Here is a 19,444-nt window from a genome sequence, read left to right on the forward strand (position 1 = left end):
AGTCACCATAGACTGAGTCATCTTTCTTGGTACTTTTGATTTGGAACTCGTATTTGAAGCTGATTTATTCTCTGTGTCATTCCCTATGGGGTGTGTCTCTCTCAGTTGGCAGTCCCAGGCATTTCTCCTAGCACATCAGTTTCACTGGATGCCTATCTCTTGGCCTTCAAAGGAAAATTCATGTTGACTTCATAGTTTGCATTTTTCATTCAATATCTTTAGAAGTAAGTGAGAACTCATTCAGGTGTTTTTGTCTGGTGAGGTACTAACAGCAATTTTTTTTTGTGTATATATATTAATCCCATAACAATAATAGAAAATCACAACAATTTCATAATAATGGTAATAATGATAATATAATTGTGGTGATCAGCATCATTCTTGCCACAGGTTCCAACCAGTAGGCCAACTGCGAACAGTTCTACAAAATGCTCTAACACAAACACGAAAAATGGCTCATCTTTGCCCCTCTTCCTCTTTTTGGTCTCTAGTCTTGGTACAGCTGTCCTCATCTGTCTTCTTCTATCCCATGCTGGATAGCCTGTTTATTGGATCCCATATATTTCCATTTCTTGATTTACTAAACCATTTTGTTAAACTCATCTTCTAGTAGTTCCCTGACTAAAGGCGCATGAAGAGATATTTTTTTAGGATGTGCATGTCTGAAAACATTTTTATTTTACCTTCTCACTTGGTCGATAGTTTGGCTAGGTATAAAAAGCTAAATTGAAAATCACTTTCATTCAAAATTTTGATGGCATTTCTTCAGTCTTATGGCATTTGATGTTCTGTTGAGATGGCTAATACCATTCTGATTCTTATTCCTTTGTGTTGTGACATGTTGCTCCCTTCCCAACTTCTATCCCAACCTTAGTAACTTCTCTTTATTTCAGATATTGTAAAATTCCATAATAATGCATTCTTTCCTGAGATGGGCACACTTGATATTGAAAGACATATTCTTCAGTTCTGGAATATATGTTTTATTATTTTTTTAGGTGATTTTTAAAAAAATGTGCTTAATTTCAGTTTTCTGTTTCTTTATCTTTTTGTTTTATATTATGAAAGACTTATTTGACTTTTTCTCCAAACACTCCTGGTTTTTTAAAAATTTCATATTTTTAAAATGTTCAAATTATGTATTCCTTGATTTTTCTTCCTTTTTTCCTGCCTTACAGATGTAATGGCTCCTCTCTTATCTTTTGGAGATGATTAATTTTAGAGTTTTTTTTTTTTTTTTTGCAATTTTCTTCTTCCCTATAGGTTGTTATTTTTTCTTTATGAGACCTTATTTTAGGGTCTTACTTTACAACCTGAGATCTTTGCTCTAATATATGTTGGTCATGATAGAAGGTTCATATATTCAAGGATATACTAAAGATCTCTGGTAAGAGGGTAGCTGTAGTCTGGTATGCTTTACTTTTAGATAATCATCCAATATTGCATCCTTTTCATCAAAGAACCCAAAATATGAGAAACAAACATCTGAAATTCACTTATCCTGGATTCTCCAGAAACAAATTCCCCATTCTGCTCCTTAGGAAGGTAGTTCCTGGTTGCTGGTATTCTGGGATCAGAGAGCTTTAGTCCTTAGCTGGGTCCAGTGTCTATCCTTCTGGAATCTCTCTGGTTCAGTTTCTTCAAGAGACAAATTTTAAGTTCTTGCAGTGGACGTAAGATTCTAAGGAGAGAAACAGAGTGTCTAACCATTCTGTACACGATTACTCCCTTTCAGTTGCATTCCTTACCCCTTCCATCTTAGGTAGCTCTTTCCTTCCAGGGGTAGACTCTCAGGAGTTCTGTGGGAAGAATGAACTGTTCACATGCTATCATTACTCCCTTCTGCCAACACTTAGGTTTTAATTTTCTCCATTTTTATTTCCCTTCTTCTTTTTTGTCTTCTATCCCATATGTGTTGCCCTCTTGTTAATACCTTATTATCTTCGGCTGTCCTTCCATCATGTTTTTATTGAAGAAAGAAGAGATGAGTAGATGGCCATTTGGCCATTTTTCTGCAAAACTTTTAAGTTCTCATGTTTCTTATTAGGAGGCCTCCCTTTGATGTTTCCATGTGAATGGTTTAAGGGGCCAATTTCACAATTTCAAGCTTAGGTCAAGGTGGGATCTTCTCTGGGTGGGTGACTTTCATGGTTGTGTGAAAACTGCCACCAAATACTTTTTTCAGCAGTAAAAATGGTGGAATGAAAAGCTTTAGGGCACCATTCCCGCCCCCTCCCCCACCAGGAGCTTTGACCCACCAGTGAGAATCGGCTTAAATATCTTTCTTAAAGCTCCAGGAAATAGTTAAAGGGCTACAGTAACAAGGTGGGCACCAAATCAAGAGAAAGGTTACTTAAAAGCAGCAGGCTCCCCTGGGACCCTGGCTGGCCCTTCCCATTCACCTCAACAATTGACATGGAGCCAGCCCATGTTCCAAGGGTGGATCCCTGGTCTCAGTTCTGGAGGAAGCACAACATCCTGTGTGCACATGCTGAGAGAATGTATATGCATATCTGGCCCAATCTGTCTGGTGGTGGCTTGGGGGACTCCCCACTCCAGGATTCATAAAGGTCTTGTAGAGTGCTGTGGAGGAGCAGTCAAATGGATGCCTGGGGCATGGGCTTGCTGGCTGTAGGACAAGCAGTGTAGTGCCTATGACCATGAGGGAACCGCTTCCTAAGGAAAGTAGGATGGGGTAAACTGGGGCATTGCTAGAGTCAGATGCATAAGCCACAAGATGCATGTGAAGAAAGGACCAGGGAGGCCCCTGTGCTTGGTCTGGAGCTATTCTCTAAACTTGTTATACAGATAAGCCCTGGAAGAGGACACACACAGGTCAACCTGCAAAGACCAGGAAAGTGGATTTTGTGGGGTTTTTTTTTTTTTTTTTTGCTTCTTTTATTTATTGATTTATTTTGTTAGCTCCTGGCATTCAAGGAAAGCTCTGTCATAACACTAGCTGGATATAAGTCGCAGAATCTAAATTCCAGTGCTAATACAATAAAATATCAAAATGTCCAGGTTGCAATGCAAGATTACAAAACATGTAGAGGAACAGGAAACAATGGCCTGGGCAAGATTAAAGAGAAGATGAAGGCATTAGAAACCATCAGCAAGGAGGATAAGACCCAGGACATTCCAGAAGAAGATTTTAAAAACATGGTCCTAAATAGGCTCAAAGAGCTAAAGGAAAATATGGACAAAGAACAGATGAAAATGATAGATGAACACAGAGAAAATAGCAATAGAGAGATGGAAATTATGAAAAGGATCCAAACAGAGCAGAAAACCATAGTAACAGAAATGTAAAATTTCCTAAACTGGTTCAATCGCAGATTGGAGCTGAAGGAACAAAGAACCAGTGAACTTATTTTCAATGAAGATAAGACAAGTGAAATCATCTGGTTTGAGGAGCAGAAAGAGGAAAGAATGAAGAAAAGTGAACCGAGCCTGAGGAACCTGTGGGACTCCATCAAGTGTACCATCAAGTGTCTCATGGGAAGTTCAGGAGAAGAAAGAGAGAAAGGGGCAGAAAGAATATTCAGGGGAACTTAATGAAGAACATGGATATACAAGATGTTCAACAAACTTCAAACAGGGTAAACACAAATAGATTCGTACCATGCCATGTTATAATCAAACTGTCGAATGGCAAAGGTTGAGACTTCTGAAAGCCACGAAAGAGAAGTCTATTGAGATTGAGTGCTGATTTCTCATCAGAAACCACAGAGATAAGAAAGCAGAAGGGAGATACACTTCAAATGCTGAAAGGAAACTTTACCAAGAATTCTTTATCTGGCAAAATTGTCTTTCAAAAATGAGGGAGGGATTAAGACATTCCAAGATAAACAAAAGTCGAGGGACTTCATCAGTCCCTACACGAAATTCCAAAAGAATTCTGCAGGTTGAAAGGACACTAGGCAATTGGCAAAGCCACATGAAGTAATAGAGGTCTTTATGGTAAAGATAATGACATTGATGATAATAAAGTCCAGCACTATTGTCTGTTTTGGTTGTATTTCCACTTTTTACCTCTAAAAGTAAAATGCTTAAGATGTTAGGATAAATCGATAGCTTTGGATTCAATGTATAAATATTTAACTTGTGACAAGAACTACATAAATGTGGGGGGACAGAGGGGTGTAAAAAGATGGTTTATGGGTGCTACTGACTGAAGTTCAGGTGGTATCAAAGCAAATGAGAATGTTTATGGACTTAGGATGTTAAATTTAAACCTCATGGTAACCACAAAGAAAATCTCTGGGAATATGCAAACATAGGAACAGAAGGAAAATACAGGTTATCAGGGGTGGAGGAAAGAGGAAATGGGAAATCAATGCACAACGAGTATAAGCTTTCTGTTTAGGGTGAAGGGAAAGTTCTAGTAATGCATAGGGGCGAGGGCACTGCATATTCTGAATATGATTACTCTCACCAACCGGTATGCTTGGGAGGGGTTTGGAAGTTTTATGTTGTATGTATTTTTCCATAATTAAAAAGAAAGAAAGATAAACTAAAGGGATAATGACAATTAAATTCAATACACATCTATAAACGAAGGCAAAAAAGCCCCAAAGGACATTATTGGGACATGAAAAAAATGGAATATAGAAGAGTACAAGGTTCATATCAATGTTAAATTTCTTGAACTTAAATGCACTTACAGTGATTATATGTGTCCATAGGAAATGCGCATGGAAATATTATGTGTTCAAGGATTACGAAGTATGCAACCTGATCCAAAGAGTTCAGAAAATAAATAGATGATAAATAGCTAGATAGATAGATAGAGAGATAGAGAGATAGATAGATAGATGGATGGATGGATGGATGGATGGATGGAAGGATGTATATATGTATGTATGTATGGATGGATAGATGGATAGATGGATAGATAGATAGATGCAAGGAATAATATGGGAAAGGTGGCACAATGCTAAAATTAGTGTATCTGGCATCTGGGAGGGTGACTCTCTGTATGAGGTTTGTATGATTTTTGCAACATCCTGAAAGTTTGAAATTATTTGAAAATAATAAGTTAAAATTAAAATATTATTAAAAAACATTAAAAAATTCCTTTCTCCTAACAAAGGACGGAGACTCAGGGGACCAGGGTTCAGGAGCACGGGGGCAGGCCCAGTGAAAATGCCTTTACTGCTCTGTTCTCTCTGCTCCTGATAAACAGCAAGATAAATGCTTGTGGGATGGCTGATTTACTCATCCAGGAAAGGTCTTGCCATTTGGGAACTACAGTGAAAGCATATGAAGAAATACGAATGTTGTTTGGTAAAAATAATATTTAGAGGTCTCCTATTAAAAAGTCACAGAGATGCTACCTCCCTGATTCAAACTTTGTAGATGTTTCTGGGTTTCTATTAAGTTCCAGGACTGTGCTGGGTGGTCCAGTCAATAAGGAGTAAGGTACAAGATTGATAATTTTAATATAGTGTGATACGTAATGTATGAAGGTTTATAGGCTTTTTCTTTTTACACAGTACTGTATGCACTATATACAATACTATATATATCATATTAAAATATACATAAATAAATACACATAAGTGTGAAGTTACATAAAAAGTGTGAAGTTACATAGAAAACAAGTAACATCCACTACCAATATTTTTTTTTAATTTTTTTCCACTACCATTATTTTTAAACAAAAGTAAGAAATGCATGTGACAAACTTAAAATGAAAAGCAAAACTCTCTTCCACTCCTTTGTATAGTCCTTCTCAATTAAGCAGTTATTCTTAACAAGTTCTGCACATATGTATGTGTATGTCTATTTCACTCTCTCTATGTGCTGTATTTTAATCGATCTGCTGTAGAAGTTCCTTCTGAAGTTTTGCTGTCACCAAACCACTACAGTAAGCATCCTTGTACCTATGCTTTGCAGCTGGTGGAAATCCAAGATGTGTTAAGAGAATCACTTCAGTGACTTCTCCAATTTGGTTCCAGCTTCACTCTCCAGACAGCGTCTTCCACTGCTTAGCTTCTGTATGGCATATAAGCATAAGGCAAAAGTGAAAAATTTGCAAATAGCCCTGCTTTCAGAGAATGCTGAATGCTCAGGACTGAAATCCTTTTACTTCCAAAGCAAACTTTCAACCCCATCTTCCAAATTGTCCTCCAGCTTGGTACAACAAAGTTTCTTTTGAGTTAATCAAATGGATAATAACCACCACTACCCATCCTGTGTATTCATTTCCAGCACATGATTACCTCTCTGCCTCATTGTTCATATCTGTTCAGATCTACAATCCTCTATTTTGTTGAGTGAGAGATAGTGGTTTTCCCCATATCCAGGTAAACATGGCAAATTCCAAGTCATATGCACTTGGCATGTGGGCTTGACTCTTTCGTCCTATTGTCATGCCCAAATAAGCTTCAGCTGGCTCTTGGGCAGGAGGGACCCCAGATATTTGCCGTGGTCAAGGAGTCAGTCTGGTTTGGTGGTTAGAGGGGGACCTTGGAATGAAGGAGAACTGGGTTTGAATCCTACCTCAGCCTTTTTAAAGGGGTGTGCTCTTGGGAAATTTATTTAATCTTCCTGACTCTCACTCTGTATGTAAAATTCTCCATCAGCAAACATATCTGCACTGTCTAGTTAAGTGCATAGTCCTTACAGATTTTTTTTTAATGAAGCTGTAGCAAATGCAGACTCTGAGCTTTCCTTGGATAACAGACTTTATTAAGGGAAGAGTGAATGATTAGAGGAGCCCTATGTGCAGAAGACAAGGGTGGAGGGTGAAGGCTTCCCAAGTCTTCTTTGTTGTCAGGGGTGTCTCAAAAGTCACCTACCCAATCCGCAAAGGAAGCAGATGGCCTCCTCTACAGCACTGTGGACAGATCAAGTCTGGACCGATTCTCAAACAGCAAAACTCTGTATCCAGACACAGATCTTTTCCATTTTCAAAGAGCTTTTATTAAAGGACATGACTTTTGTAAATACAGCATCCAGGACCATGAGTAGAAAATAATCAATACTTAGTACACGCTGATTCCTCTTTCTTCCCAAGATTATTGGAAAGTTGTTTACATTGAGTCCCATTTTCTCTACTCCACTGATTTGCCCTCTTCATGCCCTTCAGAAAGTCTTGTAAGTTCCAATCCAGCTTCTCAATAAATGGCAATACTTCAGAAAGCAAAAGGAAAAATTAAGGACCAATGAGACTTCTGTTCTTTAAGCTAAATTCCTCCACCTCCCTACCTCTGGTTTTCCTTCCTCCAGTGTTCCCCAGCAAGCACCCATGAGGCCCAGAAGGATCTTTCTGATACTTAACCAACAGATTCATTTCCATGCTCAAAGTATCCATTTTCCTCATGGTAAAGTGTCAGTTCTTCAACAGGGCATTCATGGTTTCACTGGTGTAGCAACTGGTCTATTCCGCCCTCATCAGACTCACTTGTTGCCACTTCCTCGCACCCTGCTCCCCTATGTTATATGGACTCCATTCACGCATCTTCACTGCTTTCACATCCTCCACACCTGAGATTCCTTCATTCTCCACTCCACCTGGCAAACTCTTCTTCACCCTTCAACATCCAGATGCCATATTGAATATTATTGTAAAGTGATCCCAGATTCCTGAAGGCAGAATGAGCTAACAGCTCCTTTGTGTCCCCCATGACATTTATTCCTTCCTATTTGTGACACAAGGGAGCTCTTGGGATTTTCTGCCCCCATAGTAGTGGAGTAGGGAATAGGGGGTGGTGGTGGTGGAAAATTCTTCTACATTGACTGTAACTGGAAAAAATGTCCTTCCCAGTTAGCCAGAGTGAGACTATAGAGTGGAAATTTCTGGATTGCTATCATGGTCAGAGCCTATGGTCAGAAACATGGAACCAACAGGGAGGGGGGAGGCAAACCTTTAAATAGGAAACTAAATGACACAACTGAAAGCTGAGAGGATGGTGAGTTCATGGGAATGCACAGCACTCAAGGGCCAATGATCACAGTTGTGGTGGAGTGAGAACGTGGAAAGACATTTGGCCTTTAGTGTACACCCAAGGTTGTCTTGTTGGTGTAAAAAAAGTGTCAGCTCAGATTATTCTTTCTTACGTAGCACCATAACAATTTGTCAGTGTGCTGTTTTTCTTCCCACTGATCTGTGAGTGCCTTGAGGTCAGATGCTGTATCTTCTTCTTTATCTTAGCACTCAACATTTGGGTCTGGCTCACAATAGGTGCTCAGGTTCTGTTTGTTAAATGAAAACAGTGTATTTCCTGTGATCCATGTATTGGTTTCCCAAGGCTGCTATAGCAAGTTACCACAAATTTAGGGGGTTAAAACTGACATTTGTTTTTTCACACGTCTGGAAGCCAGAAGCCAGGGCTGATCAAGGTGGAAGCAGGTCCACACCTCCTACTTAGGCTCTAGTGACCTCTTCCAGGTTCAGGTGTCTGCCAGCTTTCCTTGGCTTGTTGCCCCATCACTCCAATCTTCAAAGCCAGCTGTTTTGGTTTGCTAAAGCTGCCAAAATGCAGCATACCAGAAATGGGTTGACTTTTAACAATGGGGATTTATTAAGAGACAAGTTACAATTCTAAGGCCATGAAAATGTCCAAATTAAGGTATCCAGAGAAAGACAGTTTCTCTCAGGAAAGGCTGCTAGCATTTGGGGTTCCTCTGTTACATGGGAAGGCACACGGCCAGTCCCTTGTTGCTGGGCTCTCAGCCTGTTTCCAATGGCTTTCTCTCAGTGTCTTTGGGTCCTTGCTTGCTTTTCCAGGGACATTCTCTGAGCTCTCTGTGTCTTGTGCATTCTTTCAGCATCTCCAGGGTATCTCTCTCCATCTGTACTCTTCACTTGGTTTAATCTCTCTGGCTTATGTATTGGCTCTGAGCTCTCCATATGTTTTCTTTCTTTTAATCTCTTCAGAGGGGACTCCAGTAAAAGGTTAAGACCCATCTTGAATTGGGTATGTTGCATCACCATGGAAAGATTTTGTTCAAAAGCTCCAACCCACAAAAGGTCTGCACCCACAGGAATGGATTAAAAGAACATGATTATTCTGGGGTACATAACAGATTTTTGTCTTTTTGCCTCCACAACCACATCACCTTCTCCTCTGTGTATGTTAGATCTCCCCCTGCCTTTCTCTTTAAAGATACATGTGATGGCATATAGGGCCCCCTGAATAATCCATGATGATCTCCTCAAGATCTATGATTTAATCACATCTGAAAAAAACATGATATTTCCAAAGAAAGATTTACAGGTTCCTCTTGGGGGGCTGTTTTCAGTCTACTGTGGTCCCCAAACCTGGCTCTGTGCTAAGAACTACTGGCTAAGACCAAACCCCACACTTCTGGTTTCATCCCATGTCTCCTAAATGGGAACCTTTAAGGACAAGGGCTGGGACCCTGCTTCTTGGACAAGGCCTCACACCTCTGGCCCTCTGCTTCTCTGTGTCCTGGGGTGTACATGCCATCCATTTCTACTCTATGATTTTCATTCCTCATGTCCTGTGAATACCAAATATGAGGTCATACTTACGGAGCCACCCTGCCTGTCTTCAGACCGTTCCATCTAGCCAGGAAACGCAAGGGGATTTTGTAACATTTTGCCCTGTGATGCCTCCTTATTTCCCAGCGATTCAGGCTCTGGACAGGTTATGGTGAGCTTGAAATTCCTCCCTGAAAGTCACACTCCTTTTGAGATATATACAGTGGCAGAGATAATGGGTTATTGATGAACCAATCAGCCAGCATGTCCCCTGGTGAATTAGCCTTTGGCCACTGGCCTGCCTGGGAGAAGGAACTATTGCTGAGCTCAGCAGCAGCTGGGAAAGGTCTAAATCACGTCCATCGCTTCCTGCAATGCCAGTAATCTCTGTTAAAGGCGCTGTGTGGCCCATTCCTCATCCGGGGAAGCAACTTATTTAATTTATAGTTAATTGATTGCTCGGAGCCTCGCCATTGGGCAGATGAAGGCTTCACTCCTGGCTCCTCCTCTCCTTCCTGAAACAAAATGGAACAAAATACAAGTTACTGGACCATCCCTGAGCTGCAGCTTCCTCATCTAAGAAATGATAATCCAGTTACCGTCTTTGCCGAACTGCTGTAAATAGTATATGAAATGATGAATACAGATCATTTCACAGTTGACAAAGCACTTTCACATTCATTAGCTCATTTAATTCTCACAATCATCCTATGAGTATATATCATTAGCTCGTTTTACACACATAAACCTTACAAGGCTCAGAAGGTTTGAGTATCTTTCTAAAGGATCAGCACCCCCTATCCCACAATAGATGAATATCTTATAAATGAGGAAATAAATACTCCGGAATGGATTTTTGCCTGAGGTCACAGGGTGAGTAAATGACCAGCTTCATAGCTTCCTGCTGTTCTAAGAAACCTAAACTACAAATACTGGCTTGCAAGGACCTAATTGAATTGGTTTTTATCTTTCTTCCTGATTGTGGAAGGTTGCAACAACGGTCCCACTTCTCCACTCTTCCTGGTGTTGAGGTGCTTTGCCATGCAATTTTCTAGTGCTCGGCCACTCAAGCTTGGGGCTCGGCCATGCAACATCCATCAGCCAATGGCATGGCTGTGTGACAGGTCTAAGCCCAGGCCTCAAGGGGTCTCATGTGATCCCGTGAACACAGGTGCCTTTGCCATTGTGTTGAGAACACGTTTGAGCTAGGCTGCTGGAGGATGAGAGACATGGGCAGCAGAACTTAGAGCAGACCCCAGGCTGACCCAGGCATATAAACAGCAAACAGTATTGTAGGACACTGAAGTTTGTACTTGTTTGTTACACAGCATTTTTGTGGCCAAGGACAGCTGATACACTAATTTCATCTTGTGCTGCTCTCTCCTCACTCAGGGCCCTGCATCCACACTGGCTTTCCTTCAGTCCTTCAAACAATCCAAGCTCCTTCTCACCTCAGTCCCTTTGCAGAAATGTTGCTCCTCCTGGAAAGTCCCTTCCTCACTGTTTCTGCCTAGATCTTCATTTCTTATCCTTTAAGTCTCAGCTTAAATGTTACCGCCCAAGCAAGAACTTCCCTTACTACTCTATATGAATTCAGACATTCTACATCTTCTTTATTATGGTACTCCGTTATTTTCCATCATAGTCTTTATTATAATTTATAATATTACAATGATTTTTTTTTACTTGATAAGATCCATGATGCAATGTAACAGGGTTGGTAGTTGGATGTTTTGCTTACCACTTTATTTCTGGTCCCTGACACAGTGCCTGGCACATAACTCACTCTCAGTACGCATTTGGTGAATAAATGCATATATGAATAAATGAATTGGCAAAACCACGATTTCAACCCTTTACTTTTTTCCTCTCTTTCTGCCATGCCACCCTTATGGCTTTACTGGAGGTATAGGGCTTATCTCTCTCGAAAATGCACAATTCCCTGATAATGTTTCACCTATTTAGCAGGCATCTGTTTATCAGTTTGCGCTCAAGTGAGTAGACTGACACTTTTAGGGATTAGCTAGCTGACAGTTGGCTGAAAGAGGACATGGGAAAACAACTCAAGGTAGATCAGAATATGGGGAGATGAAAGCTTCAGGAGAGAAGAAAGGGAATCTGAGCTGGTGGAAGGAACATTTCTTAAGTTTAGCCATGGGCCATTTCTGCAGGGGGCAATTCTAGTGCCTTTTGCAGCTGTGGTTGCAGCAACTAGCTGGCTTCCTGGGGCTTCCGCACTGATTCTGGAGGGCAAACACCCAGTTGGAGGAGGAATTAATCCATCTTCAAGCAAAAGTGCATTTCATCCTGGGCCGCTAGTCACCGTCCTGTGAGGTCTAGAGCTTGACACAGTTGGGACTTGACTACTCAGGATGCTCAGCCAGAAAGCCCCACCCTAGAGAAGCGGTAGGAGAGCAGAAGTCTTGGGACCTCAACTGTTTGTTTGCACAGTGCAGGGATGGAGGCCAGGGTGGTGGGCTGGGCTTACGTCAGAAGCATCCTTAGCGGCATGCTGACTTAGCACTGCGAGCCCCGGTATGGTGGGTGGGAGAGCTGATGCAGAGATTGCAAACTCAGAGGGCAAAGTCAATTCTTCTGCAGCAGGGTTGGGTTGGGGGGGGGCATCTAACAAAAATAGAATATCTGGGGGTTCCAAATCTTAAATGGCTGAAAGGAGTAGAAAAAAATGAATAAAACAAATGACAGAATAGATTCTATCCCCTGATCTGGCCGCTGGAGCATTGCCCCAAAGGACTGGAACTTTCTCTTGGAGGACCTCTGATGGGGTTGTGATAATCCCTCTAATGCACGTTCCCTAAAACGCTGTGCTACGATATAGTCATTAGAATTCTAGGGAGGAAATAAAATAAATAAATAAAATGAATTATGAAAACATTGCATAGTCTACTCTTATCTTAGAAAGTCACAAGGCACATTTGCACATTAAAGACTCTGAAAAGTCCTGCAATAAAAGGAAACAAAAGGTTTAAAATTTTTTTAAATCTAATCCATCCTTTTTTAAATTCATTTCAAGTAGGAATGCCTTTCCTCCTTCCTTCCCACTGTCCCTCCTTTCTATCCTTCCTTCCTTCCTTCCTTATCTTTTTTCAAAGCCGATTAACATTGTTCCAGAAAGCACAGTTTATAGAACATTGACACTGTGAATCTTTTTCAAACCTGTTCCACCTTGTTTTTATGGTTAAAAGGATACAAACAAAAAGAAGTGGAATGATTTTTAATTGAGCTCCCACATCAAGCATTGTGAGCTGCTTTTTTCTCAAAAGCACAGTAGGGTAGGGAATGAGGGAAGATTGTCTTTTTTCACATAGGGAAATTGAGGCTCAGAGAGAGGTGGAGTGACTTGTCCAGGGTCACACTGACTGCGAAATGGTATGGCCATGGCCAAACCCAGACAGTTCATCCTGAGTCTGCCCATTAGCCACAAGGCTATTTCAATCCAGGGAATAAGAGGTAGGCTCTCAGCCCCCAGGAAACCAGTAATTCCTATTTATTTTTGGTTTGTGGCAATGCCTTCATTTCAGCTAAGATATGCCAACCAAAAGCTCTCAGTAGTTCCAGAAGATATGCAAGTAAAACTGTTAGCCAGTTGTTAAAAGGGAACCAAACGCTGAGCTCACACGCAGTGTCTTGGTGGGTGAGAAGGTTGCTCCCGAATAATTCCCATTTCCTTTGCTGTAAGTGGATGAATGCGGTCAATAATTACACCCTGCAGTTACATGGTATGTATAATTATATCTATTTGCCAGTTAGTTTTATTTTTCTAAGGAAAAGTACACAGCCTGCTGAGATGCTTATGAAGAATAAATAGTTCTGTCCTTGATTACGTTACCGATCTGGTATATCCCAATAGCCTCCCGAGTTGTAACACACACGGGAAAGCAGCAGCCATCTCTGGCTGTGTCTTTTATTTCTCCTGGACCGTCCCACCTCAAGTCTGTCTTAATTCTTCTTCTCCATCCTGTTTTCTCATTGCAGTAGAGTAGAAAACTCAAGGACTTGGAACCAGACAGAGTAGGTTTCCAGTTATATTTTTGATCCTGTTTGTTTCCTGTGCTAAACACTTTCTTGGAATCATATGATCCTATTTCTCAACAACCCCAAATGTTATCATAAGTTCTGTTGTGATCCCATTTTAAAGAAGAAAAGCTTGAGTTACAGGGAAGTTAAGTAACGTGGTCAGGTCATCCTATTTGGAGGGTCCACTCTAGATAGAGTCATGGCTTGTTTGTCACCTACCACTTACAAATGACCCCCAAACACAGAAGCTTAAGACAACAGCATCAATTATCTCCCAGTTTTAGTGGGTCAGGAATCCAGGGGTGGATTAGCTGTAGCCCTTGTCTTAGGATCTCTACCAGGATGGCAATCCAGGGGTTGGCTGAGGCAGCAGCTTCCTCTGAAGGTTTGATGGGGGTGGGTGCCTCCAAGCTCATTACATGGCTGTAGCAGTCATTGAACTAAGGTCTCAGTGACTCAGGGGCTGCTGGTCAGAGGCCTTCCTCAGCTTCATGACTTTTGGACTTCTCTGTGGAGCATTTTACAACATGGTGGCAGGCTTCATCAAGGAAGCAAGAGAGAAGACAAGAGAGAGAATAGGATACAGCAAGATGGACGCCGTGGTCTTTTGTGTCCTGGAAGAGACAGCCTATCATCTTTGCCACATTCTATTTATTAGAAGCAAGACCCCGGGCCCAGCCCACACTTAAGGGAAGAGGATCGCACCAGGCCATGAATTCCAGGATGTGGGGCTCCCTGGGGTCATATCAGAAGATTTGGAGGGCACGATTCCTCCAGAAGGTGTCTGCTGTGAGTCTTGAGGAGCACAGACCTTGATGGATGTTTCTCCAACTCTACCACCTAGTAGCTCTGAGACCTCAGGAAAGCTCCATAATTTCTCTAAACCTCCATTGGTCTCATCTTGCAAATAGGTAGAATAATAGCACCTGAACTTACAGAGTTGTTGTCAGGATTAAATAAGCCAACATACATTAAGCACCCAAAAACAGTGCTGGATTCCTACTCCAAAGCACTGCTAGCTGAGTGGCTGTAGAATCATCTGGACTCCCTCCTGTGTTAGTTTGCTAGCTGCTGGAATGCAGTATACCAGAAATGGAATGGTTTTCATAAAGGCGAATTTATTAAGTTACAAGTTTACAGTTCTAAGGCCGTGAAAATGTCCAAAGTAAAGCAAGGCTATAAAAATTTTCCAAGTTAAGGCATCCAGGGAAAGATACATTGGTACAAGAAGGCCAGTGACATTTGGGATTCCTCTCTCAGTTGGAAAGGCACATGGCGACATTTGTTAGCTTACTCTCCTCGAGTCACAAGGCTTTCCTGGGGACATTCTCCCTCTGCTCCAAAGGTCTCTGGCTGTGTGGGCTCTGTTGGTTCTGGTGGCTCTAAAGCTTTTTCCAAAATGGTTCCTCTTAAAGGGCTCCAGTAAGCAACCCCACCTTCAATGGGTGGAGATACATCTCCATGGAAACCATCTAATCAAAAGTTACCACCCACAATTGGGTGGGTCACATCTCCCTGGAAACAATAAAAGAGATTCCACCCAGCAATAATGAATGAGAATTGAAGTTCATGACTTTTCTGGGGTGCATAATAGCTTCAAACCAGCACAACTCCCTCCCTGAGTAGCCACTGGAGAAGTAGTGAGCAGGAGAAATCAGGTGCTGGATACTCTGTTTTTGCTCTCTAATCTGCTGTGTGATTTTGTACACATTATCTCTCCTCTGTGGGACCCTGTTTATTCATCTTTAAAATCAGGGGGTTAAAAGAGACAGCAGGAACGTTTCATTGTTTTTGCCAGTTTTGGATGGTTGGCTGTGGCTCTCTGGACTTTGTAGTGAAAAAAATGTTGACAGTACTTGAGGTGGTTCCCGTGGGCTTTTGAGAGCTGACTGTATACACTGCTTCCCCACTCTGTGTTTGATGATGTCGCATTAGCAGCTTGAAATCAGTCATGATGGGGGTACTGATACCAGAGATACCGGCAAATTCTACAAACCAGAGCTCCCTCCGCTGCCCCAGAGAGCTTGCTGTTAAACATTTACCATTGCACCAGTGATTTCAAAGTGCCCTGGGAAAGAGGGCTGTAATTTATTGCAATACCTGCCAAAGCCCAGGAAGAGGACATGGAAGATTGAGTGATTAATGCATATTTGCCATCTCTGGTTAGCTGACCTATGTCTGATGTTCGTGGAGACTGTGCTTGTAGGAGGAATTTCTGGGGTAGGGAACAGATGCTAACATAGGCTCTGACTCTGAAATAAAAGGCACAAGAAAACTTAGTTGGTATTCTGTTGACTGTGTCTTCCCATCTCAATTTCCTATAATTGCCCAAAAAGCCAGTAGCTGGGTAATGCCCAGATAGGTTGATGATAAACATTGGGCTGACTTTCCCTTTCTTTGAAAAGACTGAACGAATGAAAGCATTTTGAATAATATAAAGACCATAAAGTTAGTAATGTGTAGAGTTGTGTACAACTCTGGATCTTTTTGACCAGGTAGGAAATTGCTTACTCCTAGTTCTTCACCCTGGTGAAGACCAGAGATCCTGACTCTAAAAGATTTATCAATGGCCACACGGTAATGAATGGCCAGGCTGGAGCTAGTACCCATGTCTTCTCACTGCAACCCTTACTTTCAAAAAGCCTTCTGGGGATGAAAAGCCAGGGGGTGTGGTGGGGATCGGGGGGTAAGGAAGAAGCAAACCAAGCAGGTGGTACAAGGGTTGTCCCTTAAGGCAATTCTGAAGGTCTACAAAGCAGAGCCACATGGCCACAAGCCTGGTGTGTTACCCAGAGAGGAGCTAATGACATAATCATGGACTCTCTACAGTCAATTATTGCAATTACTGGAAGCCACTCTCTTGTCATATTTCATTTAGCACAAAAAGGCACAAGGGAGGGAAGTGGCACCGGGGGTCTTGGGCCCATCGTCATTGCCCTCGCCGGAGCAGGCATCTAAAAAGGAGAATGCCAACCCCAATAAACTGTTCCTGCCGAAGCCATTAAGCTGGGTGACATGTTCACTTAGGGTGACATATATTGGTCATGTAAAACATGCACACTGTATAATATGATTAAACAAACTCAACCGGTTCCAGAGAGAACCAGCTGACTGTGTGTGGAGGGTGGAGAGCAGCTGGCTCCGGCAGCAAAAGCTTCCATAGCCCTGGTTAGGGCTGCTGAGCCCAGGGGAGAAACCATTGGCATAGTTGTGTCATTCACTCATTCACTCACTCTTTCATTCATTCATTCATTCAACATGGCCCATTATTCAGGGCCCAGCAGGTATTTGTTTAGCACTTACTATAGTAAGTACTGGATGAAAAATGATGGATAAGGAGACAATTGTCCCAACTCATATGGAGTTCATAGTCTCATGAAGGGACAGAGATGTTGGCAAAGCCATCAGAGTTAAGCCCAACAAGGCAGAAATAAATGTCTTGCAAGAAAGGATCATGGTTCACTGTGAGTATCTAACAGTAGGTGAGGGGATCATGGAATAACTGTTAGCAGTTAAGGTTCATTGTGAGCCTACTAAGTGTCAGAAGCTGTGTAGTAGCCAGTTACTCATGCAGGGAGCATCAGACGCAACTCCTCCCTGCTAGGACCTCAGGGTCCTGTTGGGAATCCCAGCAAGTAAGCAGAGAGCCACAGTCCTTTGTGGAAGCACATGTTAGGATAAGCCTAGGGGCTGTGCGAGCATGGAAAGGGAGTTCTGGCCCAGGCTACCCCTCATCAATGCCTGGAGACTAGGCTGACAGCCACAGAATTCACTAGACCTGCCTCATCACTGGAGCCTGGGCTTCCTTCCCAGGGAAACAATGTAACACAGAGTTCCCTCTGCACTTCCAATCACAGCCCAGCAGGGTAAAAATCTTCCGTGGTGGTCTTGTTTGCTTGGTATTTCCAGTTTTCTCTTTCAGCAGCTCTTTATCTTCCAGACATTTTAATCTTGCACCCTGAAGCCTCCATGCCAAGGTAAAAAAGATTCCTCTAGTTCCTACATTCCAGGCCGTAGCTATAGGGAGAGGAGAAGTACAGATCTGGATTTTAGGGTGGTGAAAGGAAAGGGGGAGATGAGGATGTAGCCCGGGTCTCGGGTTTAAGCCACTGGTATTAACTCTGCCTGGAGCAGGAAAGGCAGGAGGTGGAATGGAAGTTCGGGGAGGAAATGGAAGCCTAATGGGTGGGCTATCCAGATTGGGAGCGTCCATAAGCTTGTTGGCTGTATGGGTCTGGATAAAAGGGAGAGGTCTGCCCGGTTTGCATGGTCTAGTGGACATCTCAGGTGAGACACCTCTGTCTAAATCCACACGAAGCTATTCAAATTCGTTTGTATTTCAGATTGTGATATGGCAGGTTTCACACCTCACAGATTATATCATAAATTCCACAAGATCCAAGAGAAGTAGGAAAAGAAGGGGTCATTCACAGAAGATATTGTTAGTGTGAATGTAGCCAGGAACCTAGAGTATTTGAAGATTTACAGTAGCATAATTCTAAATTGGAAAGTCTAGGCTTTTAGAGATACTGTTTACCTTCTTTGGGTGCTAAGAATCTGGAATTATTTTTTGGAATATCAAACAAGACTGACTTTTGGAGTAGGGAGGTTGTGATTATTTTAAAGATAGAAATGCTTCCCTCAAGGGATTCCTCACCATCATGAATTTCCCAAAGTGGGAGCGCTATTAGAGAGGAATTCACAGACATTTTCCCTTTGAGTATAATGGTGTTTCAACAATATTTTTGGTTCACAGGAAGAAAGGACAATAAAGAAAGTGGGCATGTGTGCATATCCAGAGATAACAGTGGGAGGGAAGGAAAAACAAACGTTTGCCTCTCAAATGTAACCTGAAAAAATGCAAAGTGGAACAGAGGAACATGCAAACTTTGGACACTGCCTGTTTTCTCTCCACCCCTTAGTGGCCTTGCAGCCTCAGGCTGGAAGGTGAAGTGCTTGGTGTCTCAGCTTCCTCATCTGTACTCTAAGGGTAATAATAAGGCTCAGCCTCAGTGTTGTTATAAGGACTGCACGAAATGCTGCTGCGAAGCCCCTCTCACAGAGGCTGGCAGCTAGAAGTTGCTCCATAAATGGTGGTTTTTACTTAAATTTTAAATCATGGAGAGCCCACCTAAACAGGGACAGTACTGAATGCGATTTAAAATCTTCCTGTTCTAAGTATTTTCCTGTAACGTTAGACTTAGATTGCGAGCTCCAGGGGTGTCAGAGGCATGATTCAAGAATCAGAATTATAACAAATGTAACAATAGTCAGCATGTATTGAGTACCTACTGTTTACCAGGGGACACTGCTGCAGGCTGCACTTGCCTTACCTCATTTAATCTTCACAGCAATCCTGTAGAGTTGGTGCTATTTTCCCCCTATTTTCCGGTGAGAAAAAGGGAGGCTCAGAGAGAGAGAGTGAGTGGATAATGAGATTCAGCTAGAAAGTGTCTGAGGGAGGATTTGAATCTGAGCCCGACTCAGATCCTTCGAGGTTAACTGAGATTCCTTACTGTTTGTGCATCAACACTGTCCCCTCTGTCTCAGTATCCCCGGTACTGAAGACAACCGCCTGGGCAGGGCTCCATGAGGTTGATGAATTCATGATTGAATGAATGAATGGAAAGACTGGATGAATGAAAACAAAGAAAAAAGCTACAGGAGTCGGAGACCATGGCAAACTCTGAGCCCCTTGCTTTATTGGACTCCTCTTTTAGCCAGCAGGAGGCTGGACATTTCTAGAATATTCCTTGGGCTTTTTTCCCCTCCAAATTAAGCCAGGAAGTCACTGCACCATATCCTTTCTTTGTAGCTCTAAGAACCTGCTCTTCAGCAAACAAGGGCCTCCCCAGCCCTGTTCCTGAGAGGGAGTGGAAATTTTGTAAGAATCCTGCCCATTAAGCTTTTTATGATCACTGTTACATAATAAAGAGCATCTGGAGCCCGAGATAT

The sequence above is a fragment of the Tamandua tetradactyla genome, chromosome 23, assembly GCF_023851605.1.
Source record: "Tamandua tetradactyla isolate mTamTet1 chromosome 23, mTamTet1.pri, whole genome shotgun sequence".
In the NCBI taxonomy this organism is placed as follows: Eukaryota; Metazoa; Chordata; class Mammalia; order Pilosa; family Myrmecophagidae; genus Tamandua; species Tamandua tetradactyla.